Consider the following 18,038-nt stretch of genomic DNA (forward strand, 5'->3'; position numbering starts at 1 on the left):
AAACACGGGGAATCAGAGCTGGGGAATCAGAGGCGGGGAATTAGAGTTGGGGAATCAGAGGAGGGGAATCAGAGGCGGGGAAACAGAGGCGGGGAATCAGATATGGGGAATCAGAGGTGGGGAATCAGAGGTTGGGAATCAGAGGCAGGGAATCAGAGGCAGGGAATTAGATGTGCGGAATCAGAAATGGGGAATCAGAGGCAGGGAATCAGAATCAGAAGCAGGGAATCAGAGGCCGGGAATCAGAGGCCGGAATCAGATGCCGGGAATAAGAGGTCGGGAATCAGAGGTGGGGAATCAGAGTCCGGGAATCAGAGATGGGGAATCAGAGGCGGGGAATGAGATATGGGGAATCAGAGGCTCGGAATCAGAGGCGGGGAAACAGTGGCGAGGAATCAGATATGGGGAATCAGAAGTGGCGAATTAAAGGCGGTGAATCAGAGATGGGGAATCAGAGCTGGGGAATCAGAGGCAGGGGATCAAACACGGGGAATCAGAGGCGGGGAATCAGAGCTGGGGAATCAGAGGCGGGGAATCAGAGTTGGGGAATCAGAGGCGGGGAATCAGAGCTGGGGAATCAGAGGTGGGGAATCAGAGTCGGGGAATCAGAGGCAGGGAATCGGATGTGCGGAATCAGAGATGGGGAATCAGAGGTGGGGAATCAGAGGCGGTGAATCTGAGATGGGGAATCAGAGGCGGGGAATCAGAGGCAGGTTATCAGACACGGGGATTCAGAGGCTGGGAATCAGACGGGGGGAATCAAAGGCGGGGAATGAAGCTGGGGAATCAGAGGCAGGGAATCAGAGTTGGGGATTCAGAGGCGGGGAATCAGATATGGGGAAACAGAGGCGGGGAATCAGAGGCGGGCAAACAGAGGCGGGGAATTAGATATGGGGAATCAGTGGTGGGGAATCAGAGGTGGTGAATCAGAGATGGGGAATCACAGGCGGGGAATCAGAGGCAGGGAATAGAACGCGGGGAATCAGAGGCAGGGAATCAGAGCTGGGGAATAAGAGGCGGGGAATCATAGTTGGGAATCAGAGGCGGGGAATCAGATATGGGGAAACAGAGGCGGGGAATCAGGGGCGGGGAAACAGAGGCGAGGAATCAGATATTGGGATTCGGGTGTGGAGAATCAGAGGCGGGGATTTAGAGCTGGGGAATCAGAGGCGGGGAATCAGAGTTGGGGCATCAGAGGTGGGGAATTAGACATGGGGAAACAGAGGCGAGGAATCAGATGTGCGGAATCTGAGGCGGGGAATCAGAGGCAGGGAATCAGAATCAGAAGCGGGGAGTCAGAGGCCGGGAATCAGAGGCCTGGAATCAGATGCTGGGAATAAGAGGCCGGGAATCAGAGGTGGGGAATCAGAGTACGGGAATCAGAGATGGGGAATCAGAGGCGGGGAATGAGATATGGAGAATCAGAGGCGGGGAATCAGAGGTGGGGAAACAGAGGTGGGGAATCAGATATGGGGAATCAGAGGTGGCGAATCAAATGCGGTGAATCAGAGATGGGGAATCAGAGGCGGGGAATCAGAGGCAGGGAATCAAACACGGGGAATCAGAGGCGAGGAATCAGAGCTGGGGAATCAGAGGCTGGGAATCAAAGTTGGGGAATCAGAGGCAGGGAATCAGAGGTCGGGAATCAGAGGCCGGAATCAGATGCCGGGAATAAGAGGCCGGGAATCAAAGGCGATGAATCAGAGATGGGGAATCAGAGGCGGGGAATCAGAGGCAGGGAATCAAACACGGGGAATCAGAGGCGGGGAATCAGAGCTGGGGAATCAGAGGTGGGGATCAGAGTCGGGGAATCAGAGGCAGGGAATCAGATGTGCGGAATCAGAGGTGGGGAATCAGAGGTTGGGAATCAGAGGCAGGGAATCAGAGGCTTGGAATCAGATGCAGGGAATCAGATGCGGGGAATCAGAGGCGGGGAATCAGAGCTGGGGAGTCAGAGGTGGGGAATCAGAGTTGGGGAATCAGAGGCGGGAACTTAGATATTGGGAAACAGAGGCGGGGAATCAGAGGCGGGGAATCAGAGGCAGGGAATCAGATGTGCGGAATCAGAGATGGGGAATCAGAGGCAGGGAATCAGAATCAGAAGCAGGGAATCAGAGGCCGGGAATCAGAGGCCGGAATCAGATGCCGGGAATAAGAGGCCGGGAATCAGAGGTGGGGAATCAGAGTCCGGGAATCAGAGATGGGGATTCAGAGGCGGGGAATGAGATATGGGGAATCAGAGGCGGGGAATCAGAGGCGGGGAAACAGAGGCGGGGAATCAGATATGGGGAATCAGAGGTGGCGAATAAAAGGCGGTGAATCAGAGATGGGGAATCAGAGGCCGGGAATCAGAGGCAGGGAATCAAACACGGAAAATCAGAGGCGGGGAATCAGAGCTGGGGAATCAGAGGCGGGGAATCAGAGGCGGGGAAACAGAGGCGAGGAATAAGATATGGGGAATCAGAGGTGGCGAATCAAAGGCGGTGAATCAGAGATGGGGAATCAGAGGCGGGGAATCAGAGGCAGGGAATCAAACACGGGGAATCAGAGGCGGGGAATCAGAGCTGGGGAATCAGAGGCGGGGAATCAAAGTTGGGGAATCAGAGGCGGGGAATCAGAGCTTGGGAATCAGAGGTGGGGATCAGAGTCGGGGAATCAGAGGTAGGGAATCAGATGTGCGGAATCCGAGATTGGGAATCAGAGGTGGGGAATCAGAGGCTGTGAATCAGAGATGGGGAATCAGAGGCGGGGAATCAGAGGCAGGAAATCAGACACGGCGATTCAGAGGCTGGGAATCAGACGGGGGGAATCAAAGGCGGGGAATCAGAGCTGGGGAATCAGAGGCAGGGAATCAGAGTTGGGGATTCAGAGGCGGGGAATCAGATATGGGGAAACAGAGGCGGGGAATCAGAGGCGGGCAAACAGAGGTGGGGAATTAGATATGGGGAATCAGAGGTGGTGAATCAGAGATGGGGAATCACAGGCGGGGAATCAGAGGCAGGGAATCAAACGCGGGGAATCAGAGGCAGGGAATCAGAGTTGGGGCATCAGAGGTTGGGAATTAAATATGGGGAAACAGAGGCGGGGAATCAGAGGCGGGGAAACAGAGGCGGGAAATCAGATATGGGGAATCAGAGGCAGGGAATCAGATGTGCGGAATCAGAGATGGGGAATCAGAGGCAGCGAATCAGAATCAGAAGCGGGGAATCAGAGGCCGGGAATCAGAGGCCGGGAATCAGATGCTGGGAATAAGAGGCCGGAAATCAGAGGTGAGGAATCAGAGTCCGGGAATCAGAGATGGGGATTCAGAGGCGGGGAATGAGATATGGAGAATCAGAGGCGGGGAATCAGAGGCGGGGAAACTGAGGTGGGGAATCAGATATGTGGAATCAGAGGTGGCGAATCAAAGGCGGTGAATCAGAGATGGGGAATCAGAGGCGGGGAATCAGAGGCAGGGAATCAAACACGGGAAATCAGAGGCGGGGAATCAGAGCTGGGGAATCAGAGGCGGGGAATCAGAGTTGGGGAATCAGAGGCAGCGAATCAGATATGGGGAAACAAGGGCAGGGAATCAGAGGCGGGGAAACAGAGGCGGGGAATCAGATATGGGGAATCAGAGGTGTGGAATCAGAGGTTGGGAATCAGAGGCAGGGAATCAGAGGCGGCGAAACAGAGGCGGGGAATCAGATATGGGGAATCAGAGGTGGCGAATCAAAGGCGGTGAAACAGAGATGGGGAATCAGGGCAGGGAATCAGAGGCAGGGAATCAAACACGGGGAATCAGAGCTGGGGAATCAGAGGCGGGGAATTAGAGTTGGGGAATCAGAGGAGGGGAATCAGAGGCGGGGAAACAGAGGCGGGGAATCAGATATGGGGAATCAGAGGTGGGGAATCAGAGGTTGGGAATCAGAGGCAGGGAATCAGAGGCGGGGAATAAGAGGCAGGGAATCTGATGTGCGGAATCGGAGATGGGTAATCAGAGGTAGGGAATCAGAGGTGGGGAATCAGAGGCGGGGAAGAAGAGGCCGGGAATCAGATATGGGGAAACAGAGGTGGGGAATCAGAGGCGGGGAAACAGAGGCGGGGAATCAGATATGGGGAATCAGAGGTGGGGAATCAGAGGTTGGGAATCAGAGGCATGGAATCAGAGGCTTGGAATCAGATGCAGGGAATCAGATGCGGGGAATCAGAGGCGGGGAATCAGAGCTGGGGAATCAGAGGTGGGGAATCAGAGTTGGGGAATCAGAGGTGGGGACTTAGATATTGGGAAACAAAGGCGGGGAATCAGAGGCGGGGAAACAGAGGCGGGGAGTCAGATATGGGGAATCAGAGGTGGGGAATCAGAGGCAGGGAATCAGATGTGCGGAATCAGAGATGGGGAATCAGAGGCAGGGAATCAGAATCAGAAGCAGGGAATCAGAGGCCGGGAATCAGAGGCCGGAATCAGATGCCGGGAATAAGAGTCCGGGAATCAGAGGTGGGGAATCAGAGTCCGGGAATCAGAGATGGGGATTCAGAGGCGGGGAATGAGATATAGGGATTCAGAGGCGGGGAATCAGAGGCGGGGAAACAGATGCGGGGAATCAGATATGGGGAATCAGAGGTGGCGAATCAAAGGCGGTGAATCAGAGATGGGGAATCAGAGGCCGGGAATAGGAGGCAGGGAATCAAACACGGGGAATCAGAGGCGGGGAATCAGAGCTGGGGAATCAGAGGCGGGGAATCAGAGTTGGGGAATCAGAGGCGGGGAAGCAGAGGCAGGGAATCAGACGCGGGGATTCAGAGGCGGGGAATCATAGTTGGGAATCAGAGGCAGATAATCAGATATGGGGAAACAGAGGCGGGGAATCAGGGGCGGGGAAAGAGAGGCGGGGAATCAGATATGGGGAATCGGATGCAGGGAATCAGAGGCGGGGAATCAGAGCTGGGGAATCAGAGGCGGGGAATCAGAGTTGGGGCATCAGAGGTGGGGAATTAGATATGGGGAAACAGAGGCGGGGAATCAGAGGCGTGGAAACAGAGGCGGGGAATCAGATATGGGGAATCAGAGGTGGGGAATCAGAGGCAGGTAATCAGATGTGCGGAATCAGAGATGGGGAATCAGAGGCAGGGAATAAGAATCAGAAGCGGGGAGTCAGAGGCCGGGAATCAGAGGCCTGGAATCAGATGCTGGGAATAAGAGGCCGGGAATCAGAGGTGGGGAATCAGAGTCCGGGAATCAGAGAGTGGGAGTCAGAGGCGGGGAATGAGTTATGGAGAATCAGAGGCGGGGAATCAGAGGCGGGGAAACAGAGGTGGGGAATCAGATATGGGGAATCAGAGGTGGTGAAGCAAAGGCGGTGAATCAGAGATGGGGAATCAGAGGCGGGGAATCAGAGGCAGGGAATCAAACACGGGGAATCAGAGGCGGGGAATCAGAGCTGGGGAATCAGAGGCTGGGAATCAAAGTTGGGGAATCAGAGTCAGCGAATCAGATATGGGGAATCAGAGGCGGGGAATTAGAGTTGGGGAATCAGAGGCGGGGAATCAGTGGCGGGGAAACAGAGGCGGGGAATCAAACACGGGGAATCAGAGGTGGGGAAACAGAGGTTGGAAATCAGAGGCAGGGAATCAGCGGCGGGGAATCAGAGGCGGGGAATCAGAGGCAGGGAATCAGATGTGCGGAATCGGAGATGGGGAATCAGAGGCAGGGAATCAGAGGCGGAGAATCAGAGGCGGGGAATCAGAGGCCGGGAATCAGATATGGGGAAACAGAGGCGGGGAATCAGAGGCGGGGAAACAGAGGCTGGGAATCAGATATGGGGAATCAGAGGTGGGGAATCAGAGGTTGGGAATCAGAGGCAGGGAATCAGAGGCTTGGAATCAGATGCAGGGAATCAGATGCGGGGAATCAGAGGCGGGGAATCAGAGCTGGGGAATCAGAGTCTGGGAATCAAAGTTGGGGAATCAGAGGCAGGGAATCAGATATAGGGAAACAGGGGCGGGGAATCAGAGGCGGGGAAACAGAGGCGGGGAATCAGATATGGGGAATCAGAGGCGGGGAATTAGAGTTGGGGAATCAGAGGCGGGGAATCAGAGGCGGGGAAACAGAGGCCGGGAATCAAACACGGGGAATCAGAGGTGGGGAATCAGAGGTTGGGAATCAGAGGCAGGGAATCAGAGGCGGGGAATCAGAGGCGGGGAATGAGAGATGGAGAATCAGAGGCGGGGAATCAGAGGTGGGGAAACAGAGGTGGGGAATCAGAGCTGGGGAATCAGAGGTGGGGAATCAAAGTTGGGGAATCAGAGGCTGGGACTTAGATATGGGGAAACAGAGGCGGGGAATCAGAGACGGGGAAACAGAGGCGGGGATTCAGATATGGGGAATCAGAGGTGGGGAATCAGAGGCAGGGAATTAGATGTGCGGAATCAGAAATGGGGAATCAGAGGCAGGGAATCAGAATCAGAAGCAGGGAATCAGAGGCCGGGAATCAGAGGCCGGAATCAGATGCCGGGAATAAGAGGTCGGGAATCAGAGGTGGGGAATCAGAGTCCGGGAATCAGAGATGGGGAATCAGAGGCGGGGAATGAGATATGGGGAATCAGAGGCTCGGAATCAGAGGCGGGGAAACAGTGGCGAGGAATCAGATATGGGGAATCAGAAGTGGCGAATTAAAGGCGGTGAATCAGAGATGGGGAATCAGAGCTGGGGAATCAGAGGCAGGGGATCAAACACGGGGAATCAGAGGCGGGGAATCAGAGCTGGGGAATCAGAGGCGGGGAATCAGAGTTGGGGAATCAGAGGCGGGGAATCAGAGCTGGGGAATCAGAGGTGGGGAATTAGAGTCGGGGAATCAGAGGCAGGGAATCGGATGTGCGGAATCAGAGATGGGGAATCAGAGGTGGGGAATCAGAGGCGGTGAATCTGAGATGGGGAATCAGAGGCGGGGAATCAGAGGCAGGTTATCAGACACGGGGATTCAGAGGCTGGGAATCAGACGGGGGGAATCAAAGGCGGGGAATGAAGCTGGGGAATCAGAGGCAGGGAATCAGAGTTGGGGATTCAGAGGCGGGGAATCAGATATGGGGAAACAGAGGCGGGGAATCAGAGGCGGGCAAACAGAGGCGGGGAATTAGATATGGGGAATCAGTGGTGGGGAATCAGAGGTGGTGAATCAGAGATGGGGAATCACAGGCGGGGAATCAGAGGCAGGGAATAGAACGCGGGAAATCAGAGGCAGGGAATCAGAGCTGGGGAATAAGAGGCGGGGAATCATAGTTGGGAATCAGAGGCGGGGAATCAGATATGGGGAAACAGAGGCGGGGAATCAGGGGCGGGGAAACAGAGGCGAGGAATCAGATATTGGGATTCGGGTGTGGAGAATCAGAGGCGGGGATTTAGAGCTGGGGAATCAGAGGCGGGGAATCAGAGTTGGGGCATCAGAGGTGGGGAATTAGACATGGGGAAACAGAGGCGAGGAATCAGATGTGCGGAATCAGAGGCGGGGAATCAGAGGCAGGGAATCAGAATCAGAAGCGGGGAGTCAGAGGCCGGGAATCAGAGGCCTGGAATCAGATGCTGGGAATAAGAGGCCGGGAATCAGAGGTGGGGAATCAGAGTACGGGAATCAGAGATGGGGAATCAGAGGCGGGGAATGAGATATGGAGAATCAGAGGCGGGGAATCAGAGGTGGGGAAACAGAGGTGGGGAATCAGATATGGGGAATCAGAGGTGGCGAATCAAATGCGGTGAATCAGAGATGGGGAATCAGAGGCGGGGAATCAGAGGCAGGGAATCAAACACGGGGAATCAGAGGCGAGGAATCAGAGCTGGGGAATCAGAGGCTGGGAATCAAAGTTGGGGAATCAGAGGCAGGGAATCAGAGGTCGGGAATCAGAGGCCGGAATCAGATGCCGGGAATAAGAGGCCGGGAATCAAAGGCGATGAATCAGAGATGGGGAATCAGAGGCGGGGAATCAGAGGCAGGGAATCAAACACGGGGAATCAGAGGCGGGGAATCAGAGCTGGGGAATCAGAGGTGGGGATCAGAGTCGGGGAATCAGAGGCAGGGAATCAGATGTGCGGAATCAGAGGTGGGGAATCAGAGGTTGGGAATCAGAGGCAGGGAATCAGAGGCTTGGAATCAGATGCAGGGAATCAGATGCGGGGAATCAGAGGCGGGGAATCAGAGCTGGGGAGTCAGAGGTGGGGAATCAGAGTTGGGGAATCAGAGGCGGGAACTTAGATATTGGGAAACAGAGGCGGGGAATCAGAGGCGGGGAATCAGAGGCAGGGAATCAGATGTGCGGAATCAGAGATGGGGAATCAGAGGCAGGGAATCAGAATCAGAAGCAGGGAATCAGAGGCCGGGAATCAGAGGCCGGAATCAGATGCCGGGAATAAGAGGCCGGGAATCAGAGGTGGGGAATCAGAGTCCGGGAATCAGAGATGGGGATTCAGAGGCGGGGAATGAGATATGGGGAATCAGAGGCGGGGAATCAGAGGCGGGGAAACAGAGGCGGGGAATCAGATATGGGGAATCAGAGGTGGCGAATAAAAGGCGGTGAATCAGAGATGGGGAATCAGAGGCCGGGAATCAGAGGCAGGGAATCAAACACGGAAAATCAGAGGCGGGGAATCAGAGCTGGGGAATCAGAGGCGGGGAATCAGAGGCGGGGAAACAGAGGCGAGGAATAAGATATGGGGAATCAGAGGTGGCGAATCAAAGGCGGTGAATCAGAGATGGGGAATCAGAGGCGGGGAATCAGAGGCAGGGAATCAAACACGGGGAATCAGAGGCGGGGAATCAGAGCTGGGGAATCAGAGGCGGGGAATCAAAGTTGGGGAATCAGAGGCGGGGAATCAGAGCTTGGGAATCAGAGGTGGGGATCAGAGTCGGGGAATCAGAGGTAGGGAATCAGATGTGCGGAATCCGAGATGGGGAATCAGAGGTGGGGAATCAGAGGTGGGGAATCAGAGATGGGGAATCAGCGGCGGGGAATCAGAGGCAGGAAATCAGACACGGCGATTCAGAGGCTGGGAATCAGACGGGGGGAATCAAAGGCGGGGAATCAGAGCTGGGGAATCAGAGGCAGGGAATCAGAGTTGGGGATTCAGAGGCGGGGAATCAGATATGGGGAAACAGAGGCGGGGAATCAGAGGCGGGCAAACAGAGGTGGGGAATTAGATATGGGGAATCAGAGGTGGTGAATCAGAGATGGGGAATCACAGGCGGGGAATCAGAGGCAGGGAATCAAACGCGGGGAATCAGAGGCAGGGAATCAGAGTTGGGGCATCAGAGGTTGGGAATTAGATATGGGGAAACAGAGGCGGGGAATCAGAGGCGGGGAAACAGAGGCGGGAAATCAGATATGGGGAATCAGAGGTGGGGAATCAGAGGCAGGGAATCAGATGTGCGGAATCAGAGATGGGGAATCAGAGGCAGCGAATCAGAATCAGAAGCGGGGAATCAGAGGCCGGGAATCAGAGGCCGGGAATCAGATGCTGGGAATAAGAGGCCGGAAATCAGAGGTGAGGAATCAGAGTCCGGGAATCAGAGATGGGGATTCAGAGGCGGGGAATGAGATATGGAGAATCAGAGGCGGGGAATCAGAGGCGGGGAAACAGAGGTGGGGAATCAGATATGTGGAATCAGAGGTGGCGAATCAAAGGCGGTGAATCAGAGATGGGGAATCAGAGGCGGGGAATCAGAGGCAGGGAATCAAACACGGGAAATCAGAGGCGGGGAATCAGAGCTGGGGAATCAGAGGCGGGGAATCAGAGTTGGGGAATCAGAGGCAGGGAATCAGATATGGGGAAACAAGGGCAGGGAATCAGAGGCGGGGAAACAGAGGCGGGGAATCAGATATGGGGAATCAGAGGTGTGGAATCAGAGGTTGGGAATCAGAGGCAGGGAATCAGAGGCGGCGAAACAGAGGCGGGGAATCAGATATGGGGAATCAGAGGTGGCGAATCAAAGGCGGTGAAACAGAGATGGGGAATCAGGGCAGGGAATCAGAGGCAGGGAATCAAACACGGGGAATCAGAGCTGGGGAATCAGAGGCGGGGAATTAGAGTTGGGGAATCAGAGGAGGGGAATCAGAGGCGGGGAAACAGAGGCGGGGAATCAGATATGGGGAATCAGAGGTGGGGAATCAGAGGTTGGGAATCAGAGGCAGGGAATCAGAGGCGGGGAATAAGAGGCAGGGAATCAGATGTGCGGAATCGGAGATGGGTAATCAGAGGTAGGGAATCAGAGGTGGGGAATCAGAGGCGGGGAAGAAGAGGCCGGGAATCAGATATGGGGAAACAGAGGTGGGGAATCAGAGGCGGGGAAACAGAGGCGGGGAATCAGATATGGGGAATCAGAGGTGGGGAATCAGAGGTTGGGAATCAGAGGCATGGAATCAGAGGCTTGGAATCAGATGCAGGGAATCAGATGCGGGGAATCAGAGGCGGGGAATCAGAGCTGGGGAATCAGAGGTGGGGAATCAGAGTTGGGGAATCAGAGGTGGGGACTTAGATATTGGGAAACAAAGGCGGGGAATCAGAGGCGGGGAAACAGAGGCGGGGAGTCAGATATGGGGAATCAGAGGTGGGGAATCAGAGGCAGGGAATCAGATGTGCGGAATCAGAGATGGGGAATCAGAGGCAGGGAATCAGAATCAGAAGCAGGGAATCAGAGGCCGGGAATCAGAGGCCGGAATCAGATGCCGGGAATAAGAGGCCGGGAATCAGAGGTGGGGAATCAGAGTCCGGGAATCAGAGATGGGGATTCAGAGGCGGGGAATGAGATATGGGGAATCAGAGGCGGGGAATCAGAGGCGGGGAAACAGATGCGGGGAATCAGATATGGGGAATCAGAGGTGGCGAATCAAAGGCGATGAATCAGAGATGGGGAATCAGAGGCCGGGAATCAGAGGCAGGGAATCAAACACGGGGAATCAGAGGCGGGGAATCAGAGCTGGGGAATCAGAGGCGGGGAATCAGAGTTGGGGAATCAGAGGCGGGGAAGCAGAGGCAGGGAATCAGACGCGGGGATTCAGAGGCGGGGAATCATAGTTGGGAATCAGAGGCAGATAATCAGATATGGGGAAACAGAGGCGGGGAATCAGGGGCGGGGAAAGAGAGGCGGGGAATCAGATATGGGGAATCGGATGCAGGGAATCAGAGGCGGGGAATCAGAGCTGGGGAATCAGAGGCGGGGAATCAGAGTTGGGGCATCAGAGGTGGGGAATTAGATATGGGGAAACAGAGGCGGGGAATCAGAGGCGTGGAAACAGAGGCGGGGAATCAGATATGGGGAATCAGAGGTGGGGAATCAGAGGCAGGTAATCAGATGTGCGGAATCAGAGATGGGGAATCAGAGGCAGGGAATCAGAATCAGAAGCGGGGAGTCAGAGGCCGGGAATCAGAGGCCTGGAATCAGATGCTGGGAATAAGAGGCCGGGAATCAGAGGTGGGGAATCAGAGTCCGGGAATCAGAGATGGGGAGTCAGAGGCGGGGAATGAGTTATGGAGAATCAGAGGCGGGGAATCAGAGGCGGGGAAACAGAGGTGGGGAATCAGATATGGGGAATCAGAGGTGGTGAAGCAAAGGCGGTGAATCAGAGATGGGGAATCAGAGGCGGGGAATCAGAGGCAGGGAATCAAACACGGGGAATCAGAGGCGGGGAATCAGAGCTGGGGAATCAGAGGCTGGGAATCAAAGTTGGGGAATCAGAGTCAGCGAATCAGATATGGGGAATCAGAGGCGGGGAATTAGAGTTGGGGAATCAGAGGCGGGGAATCAGTGGCGGGGAAACAGAGGCGGGGAATCAAACACGGGGAATCAGAGGTGGGGAAACAGAGGTTGGAAATCAGAGGCAGGGAATCAGCGGCGGGGAATCAGAGGCGGGGAATCAGAGGCAGGGAATCAGATGTGCGGAATCGGAGATGGGGAATCAGAGGCAGGGAATCAGAGGCGGAGAATCAGAGGCGGGGAATCAGAGGCCGGGAATCAAATATGGGGAAACAGAGGCGGGGAATCAGAGGCGGGGAAACAGAGGCTGGGAATCAGATATGGGGAATCAGAGGTGGGGAATCAGAGCTGGGGAATCAGAGGCGGGGAATCAAAGTTGGGGAATCAGAGGCGGGGAATCAGAGCTTGGGAATCAGAGGTGGGGATCAGAGTCGGGGAATCAGAGGTAGGGAATCAGATGTGCGGAATCCGAGATGGGGAATCAGAGGTGGGGAATCAGAGGTGGGGAATCAGAGATGGGGAATCAGAGGCGGGGAATCAGAGGCAGGAAATCAGACACGGCGATTCAGAGGCTGGGAATCAGACGGGGGGAATCAAAGGCGGGGAATCAGAGCTGGGGAATCAGAGGCAGGGAATCAGAGTTGGGGATTCAGAGGCGGGGAATCAGATATGGGGAAACAGAGGCGGGGAATCAGAGGCGGGCAAACAGAGGTGGGGAATTAGATATGGGGAATCAGAGGTGGTGAATCAGAGATGGGGAATCACAGGCGGGGAATCAGAGGCAGGGAATCAAACGCGGGGAATCAGAGGCAGGGAATCAGAGTTGGGGCATCAGAGGTTGGGAATTAGATATGGGGAAACAGAGGCGGGGAATCAGAGGCGGGGAAACAGAGGCGGGAAATCAGATATGGGGAATCAGAGGTGGGGAATCAGAGGCAGGGAATCAGATGTGCGGAATCAGAGATGGGGAATCAGAGGCAGCGAATCAGAATCAGAAGCGGGGAATCAGAGGCCGGGAATCAGAGGCCGGGAATCAGATGCTGGGAATAAGAGGCCGGAAATCAGAGGTGAGGAATCAGAGTCCGGGAATCAGAGATGGGGATTCAGAGGCGGGGAATGAGATATGGAGAATCAGAGGCGGGGAATCAGAGGCGGGGAAACAGAGGTGGGGAATCAGATATGTGGAATCAGAGGTGGCGAATCAAAGGCGGTGAATCAGAGATGGGGAATCAGAGGCGGGGAATCAGAGGCAGGGAATCAAACACGGGAAATCAGAGGCGGGGAATCAGAGCTGGGGAATCAGAGGCGGGGAATCAGAGTTGGGGAATCAGAGGCAGGGAATCAGATATGGGGAAACAAGGGCAGGGAATCAGAGGCGGGGAAACAGAGGCGGGGAATCAGATATGGGGAATCAGAGGTGTGGAATCAGAGGTTGGGAATCAGAGGCAGGGAATCAGAGGCGGCGAAACAGAGGCGGGGAATCAGATATGGGGAATCAGAGGTGGCGAATCAAAGGCGGTGAAACAGAGATGGGGAATCAGGGCAGGGAATCAGAGGCAGGGAATCAAACACGGGGAATCAGAGCTGGGGAATCAGAGGCGGGGAATTAGAGTTGGGGAATCAGAGGAGGGGAATCAGAGGCGGGGAAACAGAGGCGGGGAATCAGATATGGGGAATCAGAGGTGGGGAATCAGAGGTTGGGAATCAGAGGCAGGGAATCAGAGGCGGGGAATAAGAGGCAGGGAATCAGATGTGCGGAATCGGAGATGGGTAATCAGAGGTAGGGAATCAGAGGTGGGGAATCAGAGGCGGGGAAGAAGAGGCCGGGAATCAGATATGGGGAAACAGAGGTGGGGAATCAGAGGCGGGGAAACAGAGGCGGGGAATCAGATATGGGGAATCAGAGGTGGGGAATCAGAGGTTGGGAATCAGAGGCATGGAATCAGAGGCTTGGAATCAGATGCAGGGAATCAGATGCGGGGAATCAGAGGCGGGGAATCAGAGCTGGGGAATCAGAGGTGGGGAATCAGAGTTGGGGAATCAGAGGTGGGGACTTAGATATTGGGAAACAAAGGCGGGGAATCAGAGGCGGGGAAACAGAGGCGGGGAGTCAGATATGGGGAATCAGAGGTGGGGAATCAGAGGCAGGGAATCAGATGTGCGGAATCAGAGATGGGGAATCAGAGGCAGGGAATCAGAATCAGAAGCAGGGAATCAGAGGCCGGGAATCAGAGGCCGGAATCAGATGCCGGGAATAAGAGGCCGGGAATCAGAGGTGGGGAATCAGAGTCCGGGAATCAGAGATGGGGATTCAGAGGCGGGGAATGAGATATGGGGAATCAGAGGCGGGGAATCAGAGGCGGGGAAACAGATGCGGGGAATCAGATATGGGGAATCAGAGGTGGCGAATCAAAGGCGATGAATCAGAGATGGGGAATCAGAGGCCGGGAATCAGAGGCAGGGAATCAAACACGGGGAATCAGAGGCGGGGAATCAGAGCTGGGGAATCAGAGGCGGGGAATCAGAGTTGGGGAATCAGAGGCGGGGAAGCAGAGGCAGGGAATCAGACGCGGGGATTCAGAGGCGGGGAATCATAGTTGGGAATCAGAGGCAGATAATCAGATATGGGGAAACAGAGGCGGGGAATCAGGGGCGGGGAAAGAGAGGCGGGGAATCAGATATGGGGAATCGGATGCAGGGAATCAGAGGCGGGGAATCAGAGCTGGGGAATCAGAGGCGGGGAATCAGAGTTGGGGCATCAGAGGTGGGGAATTAGATATGGGGAAACAGAGGCGGGGAATCAGAGGCGTGGAAACAGAGGCGGGGAATCAGATATGGGGAATCAGAGGTGGGGAATCAGAGGCAGGTAATCAGATGTGCGGAATCAGAGATGGGGAATCAGAGGCAGGGAATCAGAATCAGAAGCGGGGAGTCAGAGGCCGGGAATCAGAGGCCTGGAATCAGATGCTGGGAATAAGAGGCCGGGAATCAGAGGTGGGGAATCAGAGTCCGGGAATCAGAGATGGGGAGTCAGAGGCGGGGAATGAGTTATGGAGAATCAGAGGCGGGGAATCAGAGGCGGGGAAACAGAGGTGGGGAATCAGATATGGGGAATCAGAGGTGGTGAAGCAAAGGCGGTGAATCAGAGATGGGGAATCAGAGGCGGGGAATCAGAGGCAGGGAATCAAACACGGGGAATCAGAGGCGGGGAATCAGAGCTGGGGAATCAGAGGCTGGGAATCAAAGTTGGGGAATCAGAGTCAGCGAATCAGATATGGGGAATCAGAGGCGGGGAATTAGAGTTGGGGAATCAGAGGCGGGGAATCAGTGGCGGGGAAACAGAGGCGGGGAATCAAACACGGGGAATCAGAGGTGGGGAAACAGAGGTTGGAAATCAGAGGCAGGGAATCAGCGGCGGGGAATCAGAGGCGGGGAATCAGAGGCAGGGAATCAGATGTGCGGAATCGGAGATGGGGAATCAGAGGCAGGGAATCAGAGGCGGAGAATCAGAGGCGGGGAATCAGAGGCCGGGAATCAAATATGGGGAAACAGAGGCGGGGAATCAGAGGCGGGGAAACAGAGGCTGGGAATCAGATATGGGGAATCAGAGGTGGGGAATCAGAGGTTGGGAATCAGAGGCAGGGAATCAGAGGCTTGGAATCAGATGCAGGGAATCAGATGCGGGGATTCAGAGGCGGGGAATCAGAGCTGGGGAATCAGAGTCTGGGAATCAAAGTTGGGGAATCAGAGGCAGGGAATCAGATATAGGGAAACAGGGGCGGGGAATCAGAGGCGGGGAAACAGAGGCGGGGAATCAGATATGGGGAATCAGAGGCGGGGAATTAGAGTTGGGGAATCAGAGGCGGGGAATCAGAGGCGGGGAAACAGAGGCCGGGAATCAAACACGGGGAATCAGAGGTGGGGAATCAGAGGTTGGGAATCAGAGGCAGGGAATCAGAGGCGGGGAATCAGAGGCGGGGAATGAGAGATGGAGAATCAGAGGCGGGGAATCAGAGGTGGGGAAACAGAGGTGGGGAATCAGATATGGGGAATCAGAGGTGGCGAATCAAATGCGGTGAATCAGAGATGGGGAACCAGAGGCGGGGAATCAGAGGCAGGGAATCAAACACGGGGAATCAGAGGCGAGGAATCAGAGCTGGGGAATCAGAGGCTGGGAATCAAAGTTGGGGAATCAGAGGCAGGGAATCAGAGGTCGGGAATCAGAGGCCGGAATCAGATGCCGGGAATAAGAGGCCGGGAATCAAAGGCGATGAATCAGAGATGGGGAATCAGAGGCGGGGAATCAGAGGCAGGGAATCAAACACGGGGAATCAGAGGCGGGGAATCAGAGCTGGGGAATCAGAGGTGGGGATCAGAGTCGGGGAATCAGAGGCAGGGAATCAGATGTGCGGAATCAGAGGTGGGGAATCAGAGGTTGGGAATCAGAGGCAGGGAATCAGAGGCTTGGAATCAGATGCAGGGAATCAGATGCGGGGAATCAGAGGCGGGGAATCAGAGCTGGGGAGTCAGAGGTGGGGAATCAGAGTTGGGGAATCAGAGGCGGGGACTTAGATATTGGGAAACAGAGGCGGGGAATCAGAGGCGGGGAATCAGAGGCAGGGAATCAGATGTGCGGAATCAGAGATGGGGAATCAGAGGCAGGGAATCAGAATCAGAAGCAGGGAATCAGAGGCCGGGAATCAGAGGCCGGAATCAGATGCCGGGAATAAGAGGCCGGGAATCAGAGGTGGGGAATCAGAGTCCGGGAATCAGAGATGGGGATTCAGAGGCGGGGAATGAGATATGGGGAATCAGAGACGGGGAATCAGAGGCGGGGAAACAGAGGCGGGGAATCAGATATGGGGAATCAGAGGTGGCGAATAAAAGGCGGTGAATCAGAGATGGGGAATCAGAGGCCGGGAATCAGAGGCAGGGAATCAAACACGGAAAATCAGAGGCGGGGAATCAGAGCTGGGGAATCAGAGGCGGGGAATCAGAGGCGGGGAAACAGAGGCGAGGAATAAGATATGGGGAATCAGAGGTGGCGAATCAAAGGCGGTGAATCAGAGATGGGGAATCAGAGGCGGGGAATCAGAGGCAGGGAATCAAACACGGGGAATCAGAGGCGGGGAATCAGAGCTGGGGAATCGGAGGCGGGGAATCAAAGTTGGGGAATCAGAGGCGGGGAATCAGAGCTTGGGAATCAGAGGTGGGGATCAGAGTCGGGGAATCAGAGGCAGGGAATCAGATGTGCGGAATCCGAGATGGGGAATCAGAGGTGGGGAATCAGAGGCTGTGAATCAGAGATGGGGAATCAGAGGCGGGGAATCAGAGGCAGGAAATCAGACACGGCGATTCAGAGGCTGGGAATCAGACGGGGGGAATCAAAGGCGGGGAATCAGAGCTGGGGAATCAGAGGCAGGGAATCAGAGTTGGGGATTCAGAGGCGGGGAATCAGATATGGGGAAACAGAGGCGGGGAATCAGGGGCGGGGAAACAGAGGCGAGGAATCAGATATTGGGATTCGGGTGTGGAGAATCAGAGGCGGGGATTTAGAGCTGGGTAATCAGAGGCGGGGAATCAGAGTTGGGGCATCAGAGGTGGGGAATTAGACATGGGGAAACAGAGGCGAGGAATCAGATGTGCGGAATCAGAGGCGGGGAATCAGAGGCAGGGAATCAGAATCAGAAGCGGGGAGTCAGAGGCCGGGAATCAGAGGCCTGGAATCAGATGCTGGGAATAAGAGGCCGGGAATCAGAGGTGGGGAATCAGAGTACGGGAATCAGAGATGGGGAATCAGAGGCGGGGAATGAGATATGGAGAATCAGAGGCGGGGAATCAGAGGTGGGGAAACAGAGGTGGGGAATCAGATATGGGGAATCAGAGGTGGCGAATCAAATGCGGTGAATCAGAGATGGGGAATCAGAGGCGGGGAATCAGAGGCAGGGAATCAAACACGGGGAATCAGAGGCGAGGAATCAGAGCTGGGGAATCAGAGGCTGGGAATCAAAGTTGGGGAATCAGAGGCAGGGAATCAGAGGTCGGGAATCAGAGGCCGGAATCAGATGCCGGGAATAAGAGGCCGGGAATCAAAGGCGATGAATCAGAGATGGGGAATCAGAGGCGGGGAATCAGAGGCAGGGAATCAAACACGGGGAATCAGAGGCGGGGAATCAGAGCTGGGGAATCAGAGGTGGGGATCAGAGTCGGGGAATCAGAGGCAGGGAATCAGATGTGCGGAATCAGAGGTGGGGAATCAGAGGTTGGGAATCAGAGGCAGGGAATCAGAAGCTTGGAATCAGATGCAGGGAATCAGAT

This window comes from Narcine bancroftii, unplaced genomic scaffold (assembly GCF_036971445.1).
Source record: "Narcine bancroftii isolate sNarBan1 unplaced genomic scaffold, sNarBan1.hap1 Scaffold_160, whole genome shotgun sequence".
Lineage (NCBI taxonomy): Eukaryota > Metazoa > Chordata > Chondrichthyes > Torpediniformes > Narcinidae > Narcine > Narcine bancroftii.